This window comes from Lichenostomus cassidix, chromosome 5 (assembly GCF_008360975.1).
Source record: "Lichenostomus cassidix isolate B80296 chromosome 5, HeHo_3.0, whole genome shotgun sequence".
NCBI lineage: Eukaryota > Metazoa > Chordata > Aves > Passeriformes > Meliphagidae > Lichenostomus > Lichenostomus cassidix.
The window spans coordinates 34,721,863-34,745,918 of NC_139486.1; the positions used below are offsets into that span (position 1 = coordinate 34,721,863).

Consider the following 24,056-nt stretch of genomic DNA (forward strand, 5'->3'; position numbering starts at 1 on the left):
AGTAATGCTATGCTCTCCAAGTATTTGAAACTGAGCTGGAAATTGTTCTTGTATGCAATTGCTAAATTATAATTTCTGATCTTAAAAATTACTTCATTTTTTTAGTGTTGGAAATCAAGCAGACAGCACCAGAAGGCTGGCTTGGCTTAGCAGGGATCTTCTATTAGAGCTCCGGCAAAAAACGAGCTCTAATGTCTATGCCCAATGGAAGCAAAGTCAGATGTCATGGGAGGAATACAGAGGGGCTGCTTGCTACTGTAGGGAGAAAAGTTGTGTAGCCAAAGCTCAGTTGGAGTTGAAGCTCGGCAGTTCTGTGGGTGTCAAGAAGAGAAGGCTTATAGTATATGGGGTGACATCAGACTGATGACTTGTCACTAGTGGGGTTCCACTGGGCTTCGATGTAGGCCTAGCTCTTATCAACGTCTTCAAAAATTACGTGGATGCAGGACTCAAGGGCATACTGAGTAAGTTTGCTGATGCTCTAAAGATACCAAACTGGGAGGAGCTGTCAACTCCCTTGAAGACAGAGAGGTCCTGCAGAGAGACCAGGACAAATCACAGGCTTGTGCAATCATCCAATGGATGAAGCTTTGACAAGTGCCAAATTCTGCACCTGGGATGGCGCAAACCTGGATGTATGGACAGACTAGGGAATGAGAGGCTGGAGAGCAGCACTGAGGAAAGGATCTGGGTGTCCTGGTTGGTGTCAAGTTGAATATAAACCAACAGTGTGCCCTGGCAGCCAGGAGGGCCAACCATGTCCTGAGGGGCATCAGGCACGGCATTGCCAGCTGGGCAAGGAAGGGGATTGTCCTGCTCTGCTCTGCACTGGGGCAGCCTCACCTTGAGTCCTGTGTGCAGTTTTGGGCACCACAACATAGAAAAGATACAGACATGTTTGAGAGTGTCCAGAGGAGAGCTACAAAGATGGTGAAGGGTCTGGAGGGAAGGCCATATAAAAAGCAGCTGGAGTCAGTTGGCTTGCTAGGCCTGGAGAAGACTGAGGGGAGACCTCATTGCAGGCTACGACTTCCTCAGGAGGGTTACTGAGCTCTTCTCTCTGATGGCCAGTAACAGGATCCAGGGGAATGGCATGAAGGTATGTTAGGGGAGATTTAGGTTGGATATTAGGAAAAGGCTCTTCACTCAGAGGGTGGCTGAGAACTGGAATAGGTGCAGCTGGAACAGGGAAGTGGTCACAGGACCAAGCCTGACAGAGTTCAAGAAGCATTTGGACAATGCTCTCAGGCACGTGATGTGACTCTTGGAGTGTCCTGTGCTGGGCCAGGAGTTGAACTTCAGTGATCCTTGTGTGTTCTTTCCAAACTGGGATACTCCGTGACTCTGTAATACACATGGATGGTGGGATTTGCTTGCTGCAGGTCAGGAGAAGGTGTATTAGCAGAGTGCTCCAGTCTGGGCTTGATGTGTCTCCAATCTCTGGGACTTTAGGGCTGCAGAAGTGCATCTTCAATTCCCTTTAGATCAGTCACTTGCTACATTTTTTTCAAATGTTTCTTCTGAATCTCTTGGAATAAGGGTCAAAAGCGCATCCCAGCTTCATTTTGGAGTATATTAACAGATTTTAAGCTTGCTTGTACCTGATAAAATTGGTATTTCAGCTAAAGTTCAGGTGTTTTTTTCCCCAAAGCAATGAACAGTAGTCTGAGGTAACTAGTAAAGCCAATAGGATGAGATTATTTATTAGTCTGTCTTGGAGCTCGGCCCTCTCCTGGCAATTGCTGTTTTAGCAGTATTGGATGGGAACTGTATTTTCCTAGCAAAATACAGAAATTTTTTCCTGGGGAGTTCAGGGTGTGAAGGTGCAGCTACACCAGACTGGAACAAGCCCCTGTAGCTCCTGGAAGGGCACACTGTGCTTCTCTCCTCCCCCAGTCTCCCTGTTCCTTCCTGCCTCCTTTATTTACAGATGTGTGCAGCTGCAGGGTGGGCTGAGTCCAGTGGTCAATCCTGCTGAGAGCCAACACTCCCAAAGAAGGGGGTAGAGAGCTCTGCCCCTCCCCTGCCAGCAGCATGTACATGCTTTATAATGGGTTCGACCAACCCTGTATGGCCTTAATAAGATGCTTCTGAAATCAGCTGACACTTTTGGTATGTCTGGGTTGTTTTATAACCAGAAGTTGTTCAAGTTGTGCTTTGCTCAATGTTCTTGCTCTAGATTGTTTTAATTCCATGTAATGTATTGCTAATGTTTTCTTTCCCATGCTATTCCTAAACCTGTGAGAAGTTAATCCTTGTGCATTTCTAGTAATGATGCTGTGATATTGTTAAGACTGGATAAAAATAATTTAAGACCTGCCATAGGCTCTTTGTAGGTACTGTCAGCGGCATCATATAACCATATGGGATTTTCATAGCAGGTCTCTAAATGTATAGGGAAAACAAAATGCTGCCAGATAATTGAAATGGCCACAATGCATCTGAGATGGTCTTTTCTACATTTTCCTGTTCATAAGACAGTTTGAAGCTTTGTCTCTGTGTTCTCCTGCAATGGAAAAAATTTAGGTAAAGCTTCTGGCATGCAGAAAGCTTTTTTTAGATAAGAATGATGTGAACAGTATTTAAGAATGATTGCATGACTTCAGGTTTGTTATTTTTCAATGTAAGAGAATAACTTTTGCTAGAGACATTCCTTTATCTACACATTTGAAGGAATGATGTGTCATATGGTGTCCATAACTTCTACCAAATAGCATTGATATCTAACTCTTGTTACTGTAGCTCACTGAGTTGTGCAACTTTCCAGTTGTTGGATATGAACGGACAAATACTTCTATGAAAAATTAAAGAAAAACATGTTAATTTTTTCTGCTCAAGATTTATAGCACTATTTTTTTTCCACATTCAACTGGTGGTGGTTTATAAACCTTTGCTGGCATGCTTAATTTGATGAATCACTGAGAAAGGCTCTTCTCAAAACCATTATTTAGAAGAGTGTTTATGTTCTTCCCTAAAGCATGTAGGGAAGCAGATGAAGAATTGATATGTTCCTGTGTATTCTTGACTGTGGATTATGACTCAAATGGACTAAAGCAGAAGATGCTATTTGGAAAATGAATGTTCTTTTGCAGTATGTATTTACACTTCTCTTACTTATTCTCCATTTACATTTGAGATTTTTAGCCTGGCATAAGATTAGAGTTTTCTCTTTAATGGAAATCTCTGGCACAGAGAGTGTATTGGATAAAGAACTGGATGTGGATAGTGAGTGCTTCTGGGTGGGTGAGTCGGGTTCTTCTGTGGCTGAGCTGAGCTGCTGAAAACAACACAACTATCTTCTGGAGGAGTGCTGCTGCTGGTGCAGGTGTTCACACCTCCTCCTCTGTGGTTCTGTGGCTTGGAAAAAAAACACAGACTCCCTTACTGCCAGTGTTGTTCTTCATACACCCTTTTTAGTTTTCCATTCTTTAACACCAGTAGCTTCTGCAACTTCTGTAATATTTGGATGATTACCTTGGTCTGGTCCTGGAGATCTGCAGTTTGTAACATTGGAGAACCTTTCCTTATAGAGTACTCTTTTGCAAAGTAAAGTAAATTGTTTTTCTACATCTAGATAAACAAAACTTACATTGTCATTATATTAACTCACTCTTCTGCTCTTGTACTTCTTGGTTATGTTTTTCCTCAGCACTCATGAGCAATTACTGAAGTGTAGAATCTCAGGTTGTAGTCACATGGAAGTATTTCATGTACTTCATTAGGAATGGATAGCTTTGCTGTTTCTTCATACTCTAATTTCTCATATTAGTAATTATTTTATTTCAGTTTGTTTCTTAGAACTGCAGTTACGTTAGAAACAAGGATGTCTAGTATTCCTCATGATAAAATCATGAGTTGTTCAGCAGTGTATGTTTCTCACTATCCAAGGGTTTTAGTTACAAAGGGTTTTGACTGCAGCATTTGTAGATAAACAAATATGCTATTTTAGGCCCCTTCCAGTCTAAAAAACACAGCAAAAGACCCCCAACTTCCTTGTATCTCCATCTCCTAACTTGGGTTCAGTGTTGTGTCTTGTAATTATTCATTTGGCTTCAGACCATGGCACTTTTAAAGGTTATGGATCTAGTGTCAGTGTAGTCACTGACACTGACTGGATAATTTTTCTGGCCTTGAGCTGAACAGTTGAAGCTGGGAAAGAACTTTCATGGATCCTTGATAGTTAGCTGTAATAATAGTCTCTGGATTCACAAGGTACTTTCTTATATTTCTCTTTTGGTTTGGGTTTATTAAAAGTATTAAGCTCAGAGTGTTCTGCAGTTCTCCTCTGTTTCTTCCCACGGATAAATGAGCACTGAGTTCTCAGAATGTAACATCTCCTTTTATTAATGAAATGGCAGCAACTTTGAAATGGACAAGAATCAAGGCAGGTTCCAAAATTTGTCTATTCAGATAAAAATCTGGCATTGAAGAGTCTGCTGCTATTCATGGCTGGCATGCAGTTCAAGAGAAATTATATTAGCACTGAGTTTTCTTTTTTTTATGTGCAGTTTTACGAATATTCTGTAGCTGGTTCTGCTGCAACTCAAATATTTTCTCATTTGAAACTGAGTATAAAATCTAATTTGTTTCTCCTTCACCCTTTCTCCTTGGAGATCTATCGAATTATCCTCTGTTTTAGATTCAAGCTCTTCATGGAAATTAATCGTTCTGACCCCCTGTGAGGTAAATATTATTTTCATTAATAGGAAAATTGCAAAGCAGACAAGTAAAATTGCTTGTTTGAATTATCCAGAGCTCTAGACATGTGGTCAAATTGCTAGACTGCCTGTTTTCAATAAATTTTTCACAAAACTCTTTTTAACGTAAGCTGTAATAATATTGATACTGTCTAAGCAGATGGAAAAATACTTTTTTTTGTTTCCTGAAATGCTGTGTGACCATGAGGACAAGTGCAAAATACTGTTTATAGAACAGTATATCTTGAAATGTGGATAAATGAGCTGCCTACTGAGAAGAGTACAAAATAGTTTGCAATTTTCCTGGGGGAACAGACAAAGAATCCTTTTAAATTTTAGCTTAACCTGGCAAAGAGCATGAAGGTCCTTGAATGGTCAGAGAAACCTCCACTCTAATGGAAATGACCAGGTCTACCAAGTGAATCAAATGGGGATGGAGATGTAAGGTACTTGTCTTATGGAATAACAGATTATCAGTTTCTATGAAATGCAGGAGAGAATATCTTGAATTACTTTTGGCTTTTATAGCAGGATGGAAATAATGAGTTCTGCTTTATCTCAAAGGCTCTGTAGATTAATTTTTTTTTTTCCTTGAAGGGAGGCTTCTAATGTAGAGCAGAAGTTTGGTTGCATAGGCAAAAAACTTTATAGCTAAAGAATTGTCGTGTATTATATTATAATTTTCAATTAGGGACAGAAGATATGATTTATGGAGTGTGAGACTTAGAGATTACTAGGATTTTCAGTTTGACACAGTTTCAAAGCTTTTGAAGACAATAAGTTCTCCTTAGCAGTGGAATTTTTCATATTATCTTGGATATTTTGAGACTCTAGTATGTAGTTAATACCTGTTTTAGTGCATTTTATAGGCATTAAGTATCTATACAACTTTTTATTGTGAAGCCTCCTTCTGTAGCAGGTGTATGTTTCTCGTGTGCTGTGAAGGGGACTGGAAGCTTACAGAAGTGATGCTCACAGTGCAAATGCATTTAACCAGAATCTACATTTGGGTATTCCTGGCTTAAATGCCTTTTTGTGGTAAAGGGTCAAGTAGTGGAACTTCTGCAGTATTCCAATATGATGTGAAAGATGGGGCAAATATGTTTTCATGTGTTCAGTGACAGCACTTCATGGCTTTTACTTTGTTCACTGTTCAGCAGTTCTTTGCCTCCTTGTTTTGGACACCTAATTTGTGTAGCTAATGCATTGTTGCTTGAATTCTGTGTATTATCAGTTTATTAGTGTTTCTGGAAAGTCTTCATAAAAAGAAAAGTCATTATGGGCCTTTGCCATGGATGCTAGAAGCTGGAAGATTCATATTTTTGATGAACACTTGGCTGTTGGATGACTCTGGCAACTCATTTTCATTCTCTTGCCTTGATTTCCCTTTCTTTACATTTTGTTTAATGATCTGCTGGGCCCTTTGAGCACTTACCAGCCTGTGAAGGCATCCTAGCAGCAGCATATTCTCTGTGGTGCTTTCTCTGTTTTTACTGACAAACAGCTTTAAAATTCCAAAGTCAGTTGAGACACCAGCTCAGTCTTTCTTTTAACAGCAGTCAAATGGATTAAAATTACATGGGGGAAGGGATGGGAAACCAGAATGGAAAAGCAGTGAGTTTTCAAATTGTCAATGTGCAAATTCTGTGCTGAATTTGCCCTTTCTAATTGTTTCTCCAGTATTTTCTGCCATAGACAGATTATTAGTTCTTTCTTTGGCAGAGTAACTCATTCTACAGTGTCAAATCCTGTCCTTTTGTAGCTTAGCTGTGACAGCTAGGCTGAAAAGCAATAGAACAACTTTTATGAAGAGAAAATGTAACTTTTAAAGAGGAAATACTAATATGAAGGCTGCGTGATTAACTGATGTAATGGGGGAAAAATGGACTCTTTGCATTTGTTTATGGTTTTCTTCATTACAAACTGATGTATTTGCATTCCCTGTATTAAAGCATTTACTGTTATCAGGAATGACTTGAAAGTTCACATTTTCATGGTTGTGCTCTGTAAATGCCCTGATGTTTTGCTTTGGTTGGTCCAAGTCTGGACAAAAGCATTAGTTCATAGACAAGGAGCTCTTTTGACTCAGCAGCATCCTCTTTGTGTAGGTATTTTACTTGTAGAATGTGCAGTTAGTAAAGCCATTTGTATGTTTTTACAGTCACGCTGTAGAAAAACTAGAGGCTAGAAAAACTGGCCTCAGCATGGAAGTGTGTAAGCCATGGTGGTTGTGAATAATCAGGACAAGTTACAACTTAATGCACTACAATGATGTTGTGAACATCAGAAGCCTTTTCCTGTTAAATTAATTTAAATGAAATTTTGTTCCATTACCACTTTTGAGGAAAAAGTTATGAATTCCAGTAATTGACTCCTGTTGACATGGCAGCAGAGTAGTTAATGAATACAATGTAATGGTGCTAATTTTGATTGATACTGTGTAATTATGATGTCAAAGGTTTTTAACTTTGTATCAGGCTGAAAATCTGCATCAGACTTCTAGTCTGCCGTTGAGAGAAAAAATGCATGACATGGGAAAACCCAGACACTCCCCCAGCCTGAGCTATATTACAAAAGAGTAGGAGAAAGTAAAAAGGTTTCAGTAGTTCAGCCTATTTCCTTGTCAGTAGCATATCTGTGAGAAAGTCCTGAAGGTCTTAGTGTCTGAAAAGCAAGAAGTAAATTTTATCTCTGAATTTTGACGTCAGCAGCAGCAGGATATCCTCTGACGGTCCTCTGTGCTCTTCTAGCTTTTTTTCTTTCCTGATAGCTTTAGTCTGACTGGAGGTTTTAAAGCCTGAAGGTAAAAGGCAGTGTTCCAATCTACCTTGAGCTGCTCTGTTCTCACTAAGAAGAAATAAAACTTTTTTTTTTTAGCTTGACAAGCCAAGCATGAAGGGATATGGTTTCTTAGGATGTAAATTCTATGTGTGATCTATTTATTGTGTAATATTTTAATGTATTTTTGGTTTATTAGAATTACATGTTGATTAGTATTGAGAGAGGTTTTATTAATGTCAGAAATAGTATATCACCGTTCACCAAGGTGAAAGTCATGATGGCTATGATTTCAAAGGTTAATAGTAATTTATATACTTTATTTTATTATAAACAACTCCACCACTTCTAGAATAAGGGATTTCAATTATTAGAACTTTTGTTGGACTGTTATTTTTTGTACTTGTTTCTATGCTTTTCACTATTTCATATTCATTCAGATCCTCCTTTTTCAGGAGGTACTCCTGCTGGTGAGTTTTGTAGCTCCCATTGATACATCATCCTTATCTGTCTTTCTGACCCAGAATAGTTTGTACCTCAGTGAGCTTCAGGAGCATTTTATGAGTAATTTTAAGAACTTCACTGTGACTCTTCTCAATGTGCTGCTTTTGCTTGCCATATAGTTTAGGGCAGGCCAGGCTTGGTGTTTTTCAAAATCCTGTCTTGCCTGTGTTTCTGATGTGTGTGAGTAATAGCCATTAGTCCTTAACAATTATATAGTTGGAAAGTTGTAGAAGAATTAAGTAAGTTTACATTGTAGAAATGTTACTTATTAATTTGTCATTCAGCATCTTCAGTGACAGCTTGTTTGGTTGGAGATGAAACTTAGGACCTTGTGAAAGCTTTGGTTGCAGATGGCTTCTCAGGAGTACTGCTCTGTGTTGTGGCAGTGTTCTGTGGGTGCAGGAATTCAGTCCATCTGCCAGGCAAAGGTCTTTGAAGTTACGAGGCCAAACACTCAGGGGAATTAGGTGCTGAAGTCCTGTCTCCTTGTGACTGGTGTTTGCCAAATAGGTTGTAGGCTGGTGTCCAACACCATGGGAGAAGCAGCATCTTTTCCCTGCAGTGAATCATCTCATGTTTATTGAAGTTCACTGGTGAAACTTGTCCTGGCTGTCTTAATTCCCCTGGTTGTAATTGCAGTAATAATCAGCTAAAGCACATACGTCAAAAGCCTTTTGTTTTTATTCTGAAGGGCAAGATGGAGCTATTAAAAATATTTTCATATTTTATGATGGCACAAGAACACTTCATGTAGGCTTCTTTATTTAGAAATAATGCGTATAGATGATTCCTTCCTAAGGTAAACTGAGAAGGATATTTTCCACTGATGCTTGTTGCTCCTTTCTTTTGAAAATCTGAGTTCATTGGTAGGACATCCTGAAAGGCCTGCTTACTTCTCTTACGAGATGAAAGAACTGAAAGCTATGTAGGGTAGGGAGAAAAATATTTTTTTGAAGTCTCTATAAGAAAGATGTATCTGAACTTCTTGTGGTTATTTTTTCAGCAGTTTCAAATACTGTTAGATTCTGCTGAGATTAAATGCTAGTTATTCTTAGTGTTTCCAGACAGCACTCATTTTTTTAACAAGATTTGTCTACAATTTCAATACTTCCTGGTGTTATTAATTATATAAGGCTTTTAAAGGTTTGAACTGCTGTTCTGCAGGTGACTTGCTGTTTTGTGAGAGCAGCTTTTGCAGGTTGTGGCAGAGAAGTGGGGGGATCAAGCATTCCTTGGGTAAGTGGCAGATTCTGAAATCAGAGGGATGAATCTGTAAGGATTCCTCATCTTTCTTATAGTACTGCATATTGATAGCTGGAACACAGCAAAAAACCCTTGAATTGTCTTCAAGTAACACGTCTTGGTTCTTTTAAGGGTGATGTCAGAAAATAGCCTTTTTCAGTAGAACCAAGCTCTTTCTTCCCTCCCTCCTTACATACGCCTACACTGATGTTTTTTCAGCTCCACAGGTGTGTGTTTTCTCACTCTCTCTTCTGTGTAGGCGGGCCTTCCCAATCACAATTGAGCTTCACAGGCAATCTTCTACCAAAAAAAAAAAAAATCATCTTTACACAGCAGGTCTATAATTTAACACCAAAGGAAATGGACAGTTCTGGGTTAGAATTGTGATGCATCTTAGTAATGCTTGAATTGGCAAAGAATTTCACCCTAAAAAAAAGAAAATGTTTTTCTTGACCAGAAGGCCATCACCTGTGGAAAGTATTTATTTTTTCTACCTTCTACCCAAATGATTTGCCAAAATGTCAGTAGCAATCACAAACAAATAGACTTTAAATCTTATACTTGCTTCATTAGGCTAAGTTATAATTGAGCCTTTCTATCCTAGAATTAGAACGTGACTCTAATGAAAAAGACAAATTCAGTTTGTTGACAGTGTGAAAGTTAAAATGCAGTTCTTTTGGGACTGTTGCCTTATTTTTAAACATGGTTTTCGTTCTCTCTGCCTTTTATAAACTGCTTTTGCTGCACTGCATGATTATTTTTTGTGTACTGCAGCGCTTTTGCTGATGCTTCTCATTTTTCCAAGGTCGTAATTTCACACAATATTTTTTAAATAAGTCTAAACTTAACACACAATTATAAAAGAAACCTGAGCTGTATTTTTAATTGCTCTGAAGAAGATAGCAATAATTATTTCTTTGAGCTCTGTTGATAACACTGTTTGGCATTTCTTAAAGAACTTTTGTTGATGTAGTGTTCTTGCTACCAGATAGGTGTTCCAACTTTATTCAACTCTCTAAAGAAATACTGTTGGGAGAGTAGCAATGGGTGACTTAAAATTTGCTTATCAATTATCAAATTTTAGCAGCAATTATTACAAATAGCACTTGTAACATGGTTTTATGTGCACTTCATGCTGCTGTTGCGGCTGAAAGGAACCATCCTGGTCTGTTCATCCTGTCTGGTACCTTTTCTGCCTCATGTCAGCACAAGTACTTGTGTAACTGTGCAGTGAACTGGATTGGGGAAAACCAGGCTGAAAAATCATCTAGGGCTTCTTCTTTAGTCTCCTTACTTAGAGTTGGATTTTAATCTCTCTTTGATATGATTCACTGTACATCTCCTCTAACACGTGAGCTTGGTGGGAGTAGAGTAGGACAGAAATTCATTGGCAGTATGCGCTCTGCCTCCAGCTTGTGCCTCTGCGGAGTTCTTGGGACTGCAGCATAAATCTCCATGGTTACATCTGTTTGCCTGGTCTAATTTTAGAGGACTCCTATCATCTAGAGATGCAAGCCTTTTGTAGCAATAGACAGAGGTCAGATGTTAAGGGTAATTCTGAAACAATACAGATTATGTTACAGGACCTGGTAAATAGGAAGGACCAGTTTTGCAACCTTTTTTTTCCTGCTACACTTGGAGACTTCTTAGCGTACTGCAGCTGGTGACTTAGATAAAAATTCATTCTCTCCCTTGTTTGACATGTGTTACAGACTTAATGTTGAGCAGTGAGGAAAAAAAGTGGGCCACAGCACTGCTATATGTCCTCTTTCTTTCAGACGTTGCCAAATGTGTGTTTAATCTCTAAATGCGTGGCAGAATGTGTTCTGGAAGAAAATGACTCTATTCAGGGAATGGGTGATAAAAGAAAAGTTGGGATTATTGTAGTGAGAAACTTACCAACTTTCTCAGATGTGAGTTATGTGCAAAAAATCAATAGATTCACAGTTTCATAAGCCTTCATTGTTGCTTCTGGCTTCTTACAAGCATAATTTGCAGAATACCCTTTGCCTTTTGAAAAGTATTTCATTTGGTTGTTTCCCATTCAAATTTTATTCATATCTATGATCTTTTTGCTTCTAGGTTTCACTGTGCTATGATTCATCAGAAATTGATTGTGACATCCACTGGGAGTTTTTGCTAAAGCTGCATGTTTCTGCTTTCTCAGGAATTTGGATAGGTAAGAGTTCATGTTCTGCTTTCTGTACTGTCTGACCTTTTGGAGTACTGCTAGTTGTCACAAAATGAGTGTTGTGTTTGACTGCTGATAAGCGTGTGTGTTTCATGCAACGTGTAAGGGGTGGTCTCCAGCAGGATGGTTTACCCGGGTAGGCTGGCTGCCACAGAGTGCCAGACTGTATCCCAGTCTGTTGCTGAATGCTTCCCCTATGCATGAGTGTTTTTCCAGGAGGGAGATGCAAGGGGACTTAGATGGCTATTCCCTCCTCCTCCTTTTCTACTAGGTATGTGTGGAAGTGTTCTTAAAAGCAGGTTGGACTCTGTTCAGCTGTGACAGAATGCCTGCTTTTGTCACATTTTCTGGAACACAGCAGTTCCTGTAGGTGGGTTTTTTTTTTTTTTTTCTTAATCTACTTGTGAAACTAAACTCATGTTGTAAGGAAGAAAGGGATGATTCTGCTGGATGTGCCTGATCCTTGGAAAAGACTGGCTTTTTAAGTATGTGAACTGTCCTTTCACAGAGTAATGTAGTATGTTAAAAGATAAAATGGATATGGCAAGTGTGAAATGCTGCAGTTTTGGCCATGCAGCCTTGCCCTCTGCCTTGTACCAGATGCAAGTCCTTTGCAGGTGTATAATGATCTGGTTCAAGATGGTATATGAAGAACATTAGAAAATTGCTATGTGGGGATTTGAGGGGGGGATGGAAGAAGGAGAGGTGGGGTGCAGTGGTGTTTGCTTTGCAAAGATGGGCAGGGTTGGATTTGTTTTTGGATGTATTGGCTTCCTGAATGAATTCAACAGGTTGTACAAACAGTAGTGCTGCCTGAAGGGAGGTGACCAGAATACTTACTACAGACTGCAGGGAGAACAAAATTGGAGATCTCAATTACGATCAGTTGAAGCAGATTTGCAGCCAGGCAGTAAAAACATAACCCTCTCCACTGAACAGGTTTTAATCATGTGTTTGTCGATACAGGATATGCAAAGGAAATCCAGTCTTGGAAGTAACAGTGTAAAAAACTTTGCTGCCAAGGAAAAACACCCTCCATTGTAACATTGGTCCATCAGTCTGTTGGATGTCAGAAGAAACAAATAGATTTCTTCTGTGAGAGAATCTGCCCTATAGTTTTTGCAGTTGCTTTGGAGGATGTTGTTGTATCAAAAGTGTCAGTTTAAAACTTTTCTTCTGGAACACTGTCAGCAAAGCTGCACAGTGTTGGCAGAGATTTAGCTTCTGAGGTTTGACTTATGGTAGTGACAAAACCTTTCTTTCAGAGGACATACATACTAGAAACAAATATGTTAGTTCACAGATTTAGCAGAACCCTTGGGAAATACTATTTTAATTATTTTGTCTTTCCCCTTGAATCATTTTACCTTTTCATTTGACCTCTTTAGTGTTGATTTTTACACACAATCAGTATTGGGGTTTTCTTTGATTTGTAGCGCTTGAAGTTACTGAGAGAGGAGAAAATAGTGTCCATCTTTGTCCCACCATACCATACAAAAGTTTGTTTTGTTTTTTTAATTGAAGTTTATGGTCCTAAGAGGCTATTTAGAATCACAGTATTAGTAAGTGCTGTAGTGGGGCATGGACAGTGAAAAAGGGCTGTCTTGAGTGATGAAGTAAGAGTAGTCTTAGCTCTTAATTTAACTTACTGGTGGAAAGTAAATGAGGAGTTTTTCCCCTGCTATGTTGAATTCCACAGTCTAGGTTCTTCATCACAGGCTTTCCATAAAGAATGACCAGGTAATTAAACTTCATTTTTCCAGTCATGGTGTCACCATGTTACACCACTGAAGCACTGAAGGCAGTAAGTTCCTTTTTCTCATACACATGCAATTTTTGTTCATGAGTGGAAATTTTGTAGTGGCATTTTTAAAATTAAGTTCCACCCTGCAGCAAATCTAATAATAAAATGTTGTATTTAAAACCTAATTTATTTCACCAGTAACAGTTTTGGTTGCTGATTGTTTGTGAATGTGTAGGCTCATGGTCCTACAGAGTCTTGTTTACTGAAATTTATGAACAGGTTTTAAAGTTGTGAGCTGAGTATAACCAGATTAACAGACAGCTTTTTTTAGGAATGGTATCACACTCCAAAAGAGCTGATATTTGTTTGTTTCAAATACAGAATCTTAATTAGATTTGTAAAGCTATTTAGGTGCAGGACATTCAGCAGCATAAACTTAGTTTTGTTAATTCCCCACATTCTTCTGACAGAATAAAACTTGTAAAATTCTTCATGAACCTTTACATCAGACTGCTTATCAGACTCCTTGAACTGAACTTAAAATGAAGAATACTGTGGGGAGGGGAGAGATGGCCACTGTGTGCAAGTGGCTGATGTTGACCTTGAGTTATATATTGTTGGTTTAATCTGTACTATTCTTTCCCTGTAGAAAGGTTGAAGTCCTGTGGTTTCATTTGTTCACTAGTGATAAAGCCTTGTTGGGTGAGGGTGGGCTTGAGGAAGAAAAGGTTTGGCCTCAGTGATTCTTGCTTTTTCACAGGGATGTGTTTAAGAGCACATAGCGCTGTGTATCCTGCAGAGGAAGGCAGGAGCTATTTGGGTACTATTTCTCTGAATGGCCAAGAGGAGAGATGTAAGGAAGGAACACAACTCTGTACATTTTGCAGGTTTTAATTTTTTTTTTCCCAGAGATTTCCCCAAGGTTTAGTTGGTGATTATACCAAGGATTTCTGTTATTAGGACTGTGTAGGTTTGTAGTTCAAGTTGCTTCCCTGAGGAGTCTGTAAACGCTAATTGTATGGGTTTTTCCTAACTTTCTTCAGTCTTGGCCTCTTTACAAAGAAAGGAATGGTGTTCCCTGAAGAGCTCACGCATGTATTTCAAATTCAGGTACCTGTGCACATATGCACCTGTGAGTTAAAGGAAATGGGCGTATTGGATGCATGTATGTTGCCAAGGTGATGCATGTTTTGTTCCCAAGTTAGTGATTGCCGTCTGTGATGTTTTTGTACTGTGGTATTGAAATGATAGCTGCAGTAATAATCTTTAAATGTAAAGGAAGTAGAAAGTGCTTAGTCTATTTTTATGTTCTTCTATGTTTAAAAGCAGTGTGCTGAATTAGTAGAAGTTGCTATGTGATAGTTGATAGATTAGTTAGTGTATTAGAGAACTGGAGAATTGCAATAGGATGGTTCAGCAAAACTGGATAATATTTTTAATAGCTAAAGATGTCTTGTAATAGGAAATTGGTGTTCATGATAAAAGTCTCACCTTCATTTCGTTGTGGATGAGACTGAAACAACTGGATATTCAGAGGCTAAGTGTATATTAGTCAATGAAAAGAGGGAAGCCTGGATCCCATTAATTTTTGTCTGTCTGTGAGTTGGTGAAGGTTTTGTGCTTTGACACGTTTTCTTAGTCCAAAATGACTGATTAATGGTATGGATTGTAATGATCCACATTTTTCTGTTACAGACACCTGTTGACTAGCAGGCCAAGAATGAGGCATGCTGTGTTTGCAAATTTCCTCATTTGGGAATGGTTAGGCACGCCCAAGTTAGCATTAATCTACCAAGCCTGGATTAAAAATGATTGCAAGGATTTAACAGCATGGATTTTAGTGTAGCCTGTTTGAAGCTGACAGGAAGTCTGGGTGCTTAATCACTGCAATCCTGTGCCCTGGAAGTTGTGTGGGTTTTGTAAAACAGTTCTTTAGCTTGTATAAATGGAGATTGGTTGGTAGATTAAATACATACATTATTCTCTGTGAATTTTTCCTAGCTCTACCCTTAAAGTGGTAGTGGTGTAACTTAGAAGTAGTAACTATGTACTTAGTACTAGGTATGATTACAAGTGTACACTGATTAATAAACAAGATGTTTTCTGTTTATTAAACAGAAAAGCAGTTGGTTCTGCTATATTAGCATTTTGTGGGAGTGGCTGGTGAAGAATGAGTAACCCTCATGTTTTGATTTTTATGCATTGTTCAGCTTGCACATTGCGAAAGTACATTGTGCTGTGCTTCTTAAACTTGAATAGCAGTACAGTTTTGCAGTTAAATATTTTCATTGTTGCAGGTGAGTAATAAGAATCAGCAATTAAATCTGAAGCATTGAATAGAAGTGGAATCTATGAAGCATAAGAAAACCCCAGTAAGTTTGTGGACTGAATAAAAAAACAAAACCCAACAAGCAAAAGACCAAACTAAAACAAACCGACAAAAATAAATAGTCCCTCTCCCCGAACAACTTGTTCAGGGAAAAAACCACCCACAAGCAAAGAAGCAACAAACAAAAACCAGCAAACTCCAAACCCCTGACAGAAAAGACAATAGAGTAGCAAAATTTGGGCTGCTAGTGTTATTTCCCTGCTTTTTTTTTTTTTTACACGTAGAGAGCAAAATACTTTGTTCCTTTGTAAAATGTTTTGAGACCACATGGAACAACTGCATTGACCATGAGATTTCCTAAATTCTCTATTCAGAAAAAATGTGAAATACATTCACACCAATGTGAAATACAGGATTTCTGTAGAAAGCTTCAAAGAAAATATTTCTGGGAATTCAGGGATGAACAATTCTTAAATGATTCCATCTACCTAAAAGCAAAAGATGTCCAGTCACCGGTGGTCCTTTTATAACTCTCCTTGATTGAGTTCCTTCACTTGGTCTCTCCCTTCTTATATGCACTTTAATTTTTTTTCCTCCAGTTTTTCAGTATTATTGAAATATAAAACCAAGTTTTTCTGTTGCAGACAAGGTAAAATAACTGCTCCCTCTCTTAATTGATGCTCTCACTTGTTTAAATATTAGTGGCTTGCATAAGATTAGCCACAGCTACATGTTTTGAGTTTTCTATTGGGTACACAGATTCAAAGAAGCTGACTAGTAAATTGGAGTGATGCTCAGAGCTGTCACCTGTGAAGATCAGAATTCACACTTTCCACTTGAGATCAGAGAAGATCAGCATGCTTTTCAGCCTAATTGTATTCACTACTTATGCATAATGCAAACACACAACTTAACTCCGCTCCATTTGATGAAAGATAAAGATCAGTGCCTACTAGACAGTGTGATGCTAGCTTTACAGATCACATCAGCATCAGGCATTAGTCATGGTTTTTTATGTATAAAACATAGCAGGCATGTCTGTACACATCATAATGTGAATGTATAGTTTTTGCATTAGCATAGAGTACCAGGTTGGAAGGAACCTCAAGGATTATGTGGGCCAATTGTTCTTGGCAAAAGCACAATTCTAGACAAGATGACCCAGCACTATGTCCATCCAAATCTTAAAAGTGTCTGATGTGAGGAAATCCACTACTTTTCTGGGAGATTATTCCAGTGATTGATTGTTCTCATTGTGAAATATTTCCTCTCATGTCCAATTGGAATCTCCCCAGGAGCAACTTGAGCCTATTACCCTTCATCTTTTCCATGTGACTCCTTTTAAGAAGGGAATCTCAGTTGTCTTTGTAGCATTAATAGTAATGCAATTAATAAGTAGTGCTTCCTAATAATCTTACTGTGTGTAGATTTTATAGCATATTGATTTCTTTAGTCTTATACCCTGTATATGTAGATGAATTTGTCTTTAATCACTAGTTCATTCTGTCAATTCCTTACATTAAGACGTGGCACTAATATACAGCGCTTCAGTACCTCAAAGCTATGCTATTATATTGACCTTTAATACCACTGATATGTCATTTCACTGAGTCTTTTTCAGCTTATAGAAAAACATTTTAAACAAAGGAAGCTTTCAATTTTCTAATTCATCAGAGGAGTTGAAAAATCAGCTTTAGCTTTATGTAAGGCATATTTACAGAAGCTTAATGTGTTTGAGCTGCAGTCTCTGATGCCTGTTCATCTCCAGTAGAAAGTGAAAGGGGAAGAAGAGTGGTTTGTCATTAAATCTCATCAAGTTACATTTTTGCATCTGTATATATATTGGAAAATACACGAGGAGAATTTTCTCTATAGTGGCAAGTCCAGGGTGGCAAAGTCTTTTAAAGCTGAGGAATTGCCTGGATAGAATTCAATTGGAATGTGATATGGTGGATTTTTTGGGTTTATTGCTGTTGGCGTTTTGTGTGTGTGTGTGTGTGTGTGCAGTTGTTCTGAGATCGTGTGAGAATGGGCCTCTCCTTTAACCACATCAGTGTCCTGTTGTTTTTGAGGCTCAGTGCTGGGATGTGTCACGTGGTCAAGGTTGCACCTAGAGCATGCTGGCCTGGCCAGCCTTTAGTTCCTGCATTCCATCTGCACACAAAATAAAGGCAGGAAAGCCACTTCCTCATCTGGTTGTTGGACCAACCTGTTTATTTTGTCCTCCACACTTGGAACTATTTGGATGCTTCTGGTTATGTAGCTGTGACACAAGAAGTGCTGGAGAAGACAACGTATTTTTCTTTCTTGTTTTGCCTTTTTTTTGTTTAATTAGCCTTGTCATTATTGGTGTAGCACAGCTCTTAAAGACCTTGATTTCTTTGTGTGATAGTGATACCTTAGGGGAGCAGCCACAGCTATTTTTGCTTCCTGCTTTTGGTTTGTTCTTGGTAATGTGCTTGTAAAGCCTGTAGACCAGAGGCACAGTAAGTATGTAGGTATGTGTGGTAGTACAGGTATGATTTTGCAGGTTATGAGGAAGCATTGAACAATCACTGTTTAATACCATCTTTTTCTTTGTGCTATTTCTTCTTTTATTTTCCTACTCTGTTTTTTTTGCCTTTATTTTCTCTACTGTTTTTTGGCATTTACTTTCTTCAGCATATCTTCTTTTTTTTCATTCCACTTTTTCTCCCTTCTGGCACTCACGTTAGAGCTCTTTGCAGAAGTTTGCTGTGGAGAATGGTTCTCAACTTCAGCCTGAGCACCCTTCCCTCCTCTGAGAAGGGAGAACTGCTTTAGCCTCCCTGCTGTGGAAATAAGTTGCTGGTAGGAGGAGGTTGTGTGGAAAGAAGATGAACTGCAAGATTACTGTGGCCTGAGCACTTTCCTGGCTGGGATTACTTTAGAATCAGAAGCTTATAGCATTCTTTAAACATTTACATGCTTAGCTGTGAGGGAGTATAAGGGGACAGATGTGTACCGTGGAGATCTTTTCTCCTTGTATCTGTTCTTGCCTATAAAAGGGAAGCTGAAGTAGATTTGGTTGGACTGAAATCTCAAGAGAAGAGCAGGTAAATGCAGTGGCTGTTGAATATTTTTGCTGTGGAATTGAATTGTGAGTCAAGTGCACTTTCTTGGATTATTCTGCAAAGCACATGTCATTTTTTCATTAGTAAAGGTTAATCTGGGTTTTTTATCTTTGCTTTTATTTAAATGGCTTGGATATAGAAGGTAATGTTGAGGCTCCCAACTCTCTTCAGAAACACTACAAAGGTATTCAGAAGAGCTGGTTAAATACTTGTACAAATTGGATACATTTTCTTGTACATTAAAATTTAACTGTTGTTTTTCATCCAGAATTCCAGTGTGACAGTTAGTTTACTGTATTTGGTCAAATCGAAGTTCCCTCTCCATAGTGGTGTTGTCTCTGGCAGAGCGCAGCAGCAGGTGTGAATGGACAAAGATAGGATGGATTTGTAGCTGTAGACTTAATGTCTTCCATCTCAGGACTTTGTGAATCAGAAAATCCAGTACCTTTTACTCTTTGTTGCCTTTCTCTTATGCTTCCTAATTCTGCAGTAGCTTTTTTACAATTGGGAAGAGCAGAATTGTGTTTGGTACTGATGGTAGAAATCTTACATCACCATATTATAGAGAATTTTTGTTCTTTTCAGAATAATTCCTAATGCTGTCAATGTGTGGGTGTTGCTTTTTTGTTGTTGGGGTTTTTTTGTGAGTGTTAGAATATAATTTGGTGGATACAAATATCTTCATAGTCTTCAATATAAAGAATTCTACAAGGAATTGAGAAATGCCGGTTATGTTTTAATGGGTTTGCTTTTCATATTTGGTTACCTATTTGGTACAGTCACCTAACACTGGGTGCTTCACAGCTGTAAGCCTTTGCAGCATGTAAAATTTTCCAGAGTTTGGGCTCCTGTTTTCATGGTTAGGGCTTAAACTTTGTTATGCCTCCCCAAGATCAATACTATCTCTACTGACATGTCCTGAGATGTGCCTACTGCATTTTTTTTTACCTATTGCTACTGTTTCTCCATGTTCACCAATTAATATGGCTCTTCATTTTTCTAGGATACATGTGCAGTTCCATACCTTGAGTCCATAGGGCCCCCAGAGAATAAACTAAATGGGCTCAGTGGTCTGAGGACACTTCTGGAATTGCTCATTTACAGAGCAAAGAGGATTGTGGCTGACCTTCTTCTAACGTTTTTATATAATCAGGATTTAAGCTGTTTCCTAATTTTGCCTGTTAAACAAAAACAGAGATTTAGCCTTTCCCTTGAATGAGTAGATTCTGAAGCAAATCAATGCAGAAAATCATGTGAGACCCTTAGAGCTTTACTGTGCATGTGGGAAATGGCAGGAGTTTATTAAAACATACTTTGAAATTTTAGTATGGGAGGGGTCAACAAACATGACCATTACACAAAATCTGAGTGTGCTACAGATGCTGCTTGTAACCAAAGGACAATAGTTACTGCTTTTGTTTTTTCCTGACGGACTTTCATTCATCCAGAATTCCATTACGGCAAAAATATGAGAAATTGTCTTGTCCTTCGGTAAGCCATCAAGAACTGACACCTTTCTCTTCCCTTTTTCAAATTAAACCATATAAAGTTTTGAGTTCTGTTTCTGAAAATGGGAGCTAGTCCATCTGAAAACACTATGTTCTGTCCACAGTATCAGAGAAATAGCCCTTTTTTTGTACATAGGCCCCGTGGTTACTTTCCTCTTGCAGTACTGCAGGTACTCTTTCTGTAAGTGGAGGAGTTTTGCATTCCTTATCACGTGTAACTGTTGGACCCAGACCTCATGGTCTGGTTTCCCAGATGATTTGGAATAGCCCTGGAGGTGTAATCAAAGTCTTGTTCTGTCCTTCAGTAAATATTTTCACATGATATGTAAAGAGTCTTGTGTTTTCAGACAGCTTTTTTATGTTATGCTGGCTTTTAGATCTCTGAACTAGTAAATATGCATACATATTTTTAAAGGAAAAGGGGTATGCTGTCTATTTGTAGCTTTCTGGCTTCTGTATGTGTGTTTGCCACTCAGTTTCAGTATGTGGATTCACAGAAACTAACATGTATATGTGAATAATGTACTATTCTTAAATTTCTGGCAGAAAAGAATGTTACTGAAGGCATTGGCATGGTGGTGGTCTAAAGTCTAAACAAGAGTTTCTGAAAGTCAGAATTTTTGAAAAGGCTGAAAGATGGTGTTATATTGTGGTATGTGGTGTTGACACTCCAGCTCTGATTATTGCTCAGAGTCTGTCTGATGTAAATATGTTCTGGATTTTGGTCAAGTATGAGTAAAGTATTACTGCTGTTTCACAGGACAACTGAAAAATAAAATCAAAGCTAAAATACACATGTGACAGAGCCAAAATAAATGTGTGCATACACAACTACAGGTAAAGTCTAAATTGTTTTATATTAATGGTGTAAACACAATGTATGATACCAGCGGGTAATGTAACTGCTGTATAGAAGGAAAAAATCCTCACATTGAACCTTAAAATTGTAGCTGTATTAAAATGAATTGTGAAGTGTGAATTGCCAAATTCAAATTGCCAAATGAATATCAGTAGTACTATTGAGTGTGAAATTTTTCTGGTAACTGCACTTACTAATTCTATTTAAAGAATTTCATGTTAATTTTAAAAGAAGATCAAGAAAAGAGGAGACTGAAATTGGAAAGAATTTTTCTATTTGTGAAGGGAAGGTGAAGGGGAAGAGAAATCTGTTCATGTGCACTGTCACCTAAAATAAATCATAAAAATGAGTTCATACATAAAGACTTTTTTCTTTACTGTAGACAAGACACCCCTTGGAAAGTAAAATAACTGTATCAAGAAGGCGAGGATTTTTCTTCCGGTTGGTATCAATCTCTTTTTAGTAATCTTAGAACTAGAATTTTAGGATCTGTTCCTTTAGAATACACAACAATTATGTATGTGGTATTTCAAAGCTAGGACAGTGGTGTTGACTAGATTTGAAACAGCTTAACCTCATGTGCTCAGTAGTCTTAACACCTTCCCAAATTATATTTGGCTTTCAGGATGAATATCAGGTTTATGACTCTTTAGTCTGTGATCCTTTACAGCTTTTCTTTTCTGCCTTACTGTTTTTAATATGGCTGTTTGTGCGTGTGTATGTGTTTTCAGTTACCTTTTTTGGGTTACGATATTTTGTTTTTCTCTCACCTGCATGGATTTTATCAAGTGTGTTTTAGAATCCCTGATTTCTTAAGCTCACCTAGAATCAGGATCATCTCCTTCTGCACCCCCCCAGTTTGGTGTCACTTGCAGATTCTCCAAGGAGCAAAATTTGCTGCAGGTCAGGTTCTAGCTGGACCAACCCAAAATACTTTCCGGTTTTGGTTTGTTTTATTTTTAATACCAAGCCATCGCTTTGGTTCTCTGAAAGCGAACTTTCCAGTAGCTACCCTTATCTACAGTAATTATGTTGAATTTATAGTCTCCAGGTTATGTTGAACAGTGTCAGAAGCATAGTTTACATAAGCTGCACCTGCTGCTTCACTAAGACATTTACCAAAGAGAGAACATTATATTGTTTTGTGGCTTCCTGACTATCACTTATATTTTTCTCCTAACTTAAATCTCTCTTCCCCCAGCAATATATCCACATCTTTCCAAGCATCAGAATTACTTCCCTACTATTGTTAAAGGACATATATATGCTGTTTCATATTGCTCTGGGATCCCTGTCTTTCACTGGTCCTCAAAGCAAATCAGTAATGGCTTAGAAATCATTTATACTAGTTCTTTTATATATCCTGGTATGCATTATTGTGAGTAGCTGGATTAAACTAGGCATTCATTATTCTAATTCAAACATCAGTTTGTTTGTTTGTTTGTGGTTTTTTTAGGAGAATTTATTTTGAGTGTTACTTTGCTAACTTTCTGGCCTTTTCCTTGTGGAGCCTTAGAGTATTGGGGTCCCTCATTATCTAGACTGGATTCTAAAATTGGCTGGTAATGGTATGTGCCACCACAATTTTAGTCATCTCTGGAGGCTTTGACAGCCTGGGTAAGATCCAGAATCAATCAGCGTGGGCTGTCCAAGCCAGCATGCTATTGAAAAGTTGCCATTAAGTAACTCATTCTTAATGAGCTGGAGAGCAGTGTTGGTATTTCTCAGCATTAAAGGGATAATGCTCATCATTTGTTGTTGTATGTGAGTGTGCTTGGTAGCCCAACGCCCCCAGTGGTACCTTGCAGAGCTCTGCTGGACTGGTATTTCACTCAGGAAGACTTGGAGGGAATAACTAATTCCCTGTTGGTGTTGCTAACCACCTACTTGTGTGCATGGTGTTTTTCTGTAGCTCCTATCTGGGCAAGACTGCGACTGACTTAAAGGTCTTCTTGCCTTAGTCAGAACAGTATAAAAGAGCACAGAAAAGGAGGTTCTTGGCTTGCAAAGATATAAAATGCTGTACAAATGAGTGGCCCATATGACTATTTTTGTTGTACTGTATCTATCATTTGAGCAGACTTCTTGTAGCTTCAGGAACAGAGAGTGCTGCTAGGTATCTTATAAATGTGTTTTGTAACACAGGCCTTGGGGCTGCCTTGCTGATAGGTCTCCCCCTGTTCCTGACTGGAACCACTTAGTGAAGGACTGTGCTTAAAAACATCTGTTCCAATAACCATAATGCAGCTACATGTGCTGAGTGCTGCAGCTGTGGAGACCAGAGGTGATGCAGAAATCTCTAATGACTCTAAATGGTTGCTATTTGATACATTTCTTGGTGAATTACTGAAGTAGCATTGAACATCCTTTACCAGTGCTGCCAATTACACAGCTCTAACCAAGTGCTGAAAACCCCAGCTCCAAGGTGCCTTTATTTAGTTCTATGGAATAGACTATCCTGATAAATTCAAGACATTAAAGAGGAATGGAAGACGAAAGATTCAAATTCAATCTGGTTGACACGGGCTTCTGTTTAATCTGTTGTGTCTGGGGAGGCATTTTAAAAGCAAAACAAGTAGATGGAGGACTAAAAATGTAGTTCTGCATCAGATTTTTACACTAGTTTGCCTGTTTTAATTGGGAAGCAAATTTAAGGATATTTGCTAAAAATAATTGTGAGACCTAAACCAACAGAATTGTTACTGATCTTAGAATCAGCACTTTTCAGTGAAGGTTGATGTTTCTTTTCTATTTTTTTCTCCACTGTTAGTGGAATTAATCTCACTTGTGAATAGTTTTTGAAATAATAAATTGTGCTACTCAAATTGTAGTTATTCTGTTTCCTTGAAAGTCCCAAACAGATTTAAATTTAAAAACCAAAGCCACTGGAGGATCAAGTAGGCAGCTTACACAACAGAAGTTGCAAATGGGGTGTAAAAAAAAAAAAAATCTTGAGTTTGACTTACAGATTAATTCACTGAATCCTTTAAACTGATGTCCTTTTGGAAGGGTTGGTCCTGGCTTTCCTCATCTGCTGATTTGATGGCTGTTTCAGGATCTCTCACTCAGGAATAGTGGGAGAGAATGGGTGCATGAAGTATGAACTGCAGTG

The 24,056-nt window shown here is 38.4% G+C and overlaps 1 protein-coding gene across 7 annotated transcripts in view; it reads left to right on the forward strand.

The window, feature by feature from the left end:
• Positions 1-24,056, forward strand: part of SIPA1L1 (signal induced proliferation associated 1 like 1) — a 199,478-nt gene that overhangs the window by 56,554 nt on the left and 118,868 nt on the right. For all 7 annotated transcript variants that reach the window (XM_085062218.1, XM_085062215.1, XM_085062220.1 and 4 more), the window contains one exon: positions 11,304-11,400. The gene's annotated coding sequence lies outside the window, so the exon portion shown is untranslated. The remainder of the gene's footprint in view (positions 1-11,303; positions 11,401-24,056) is intronic.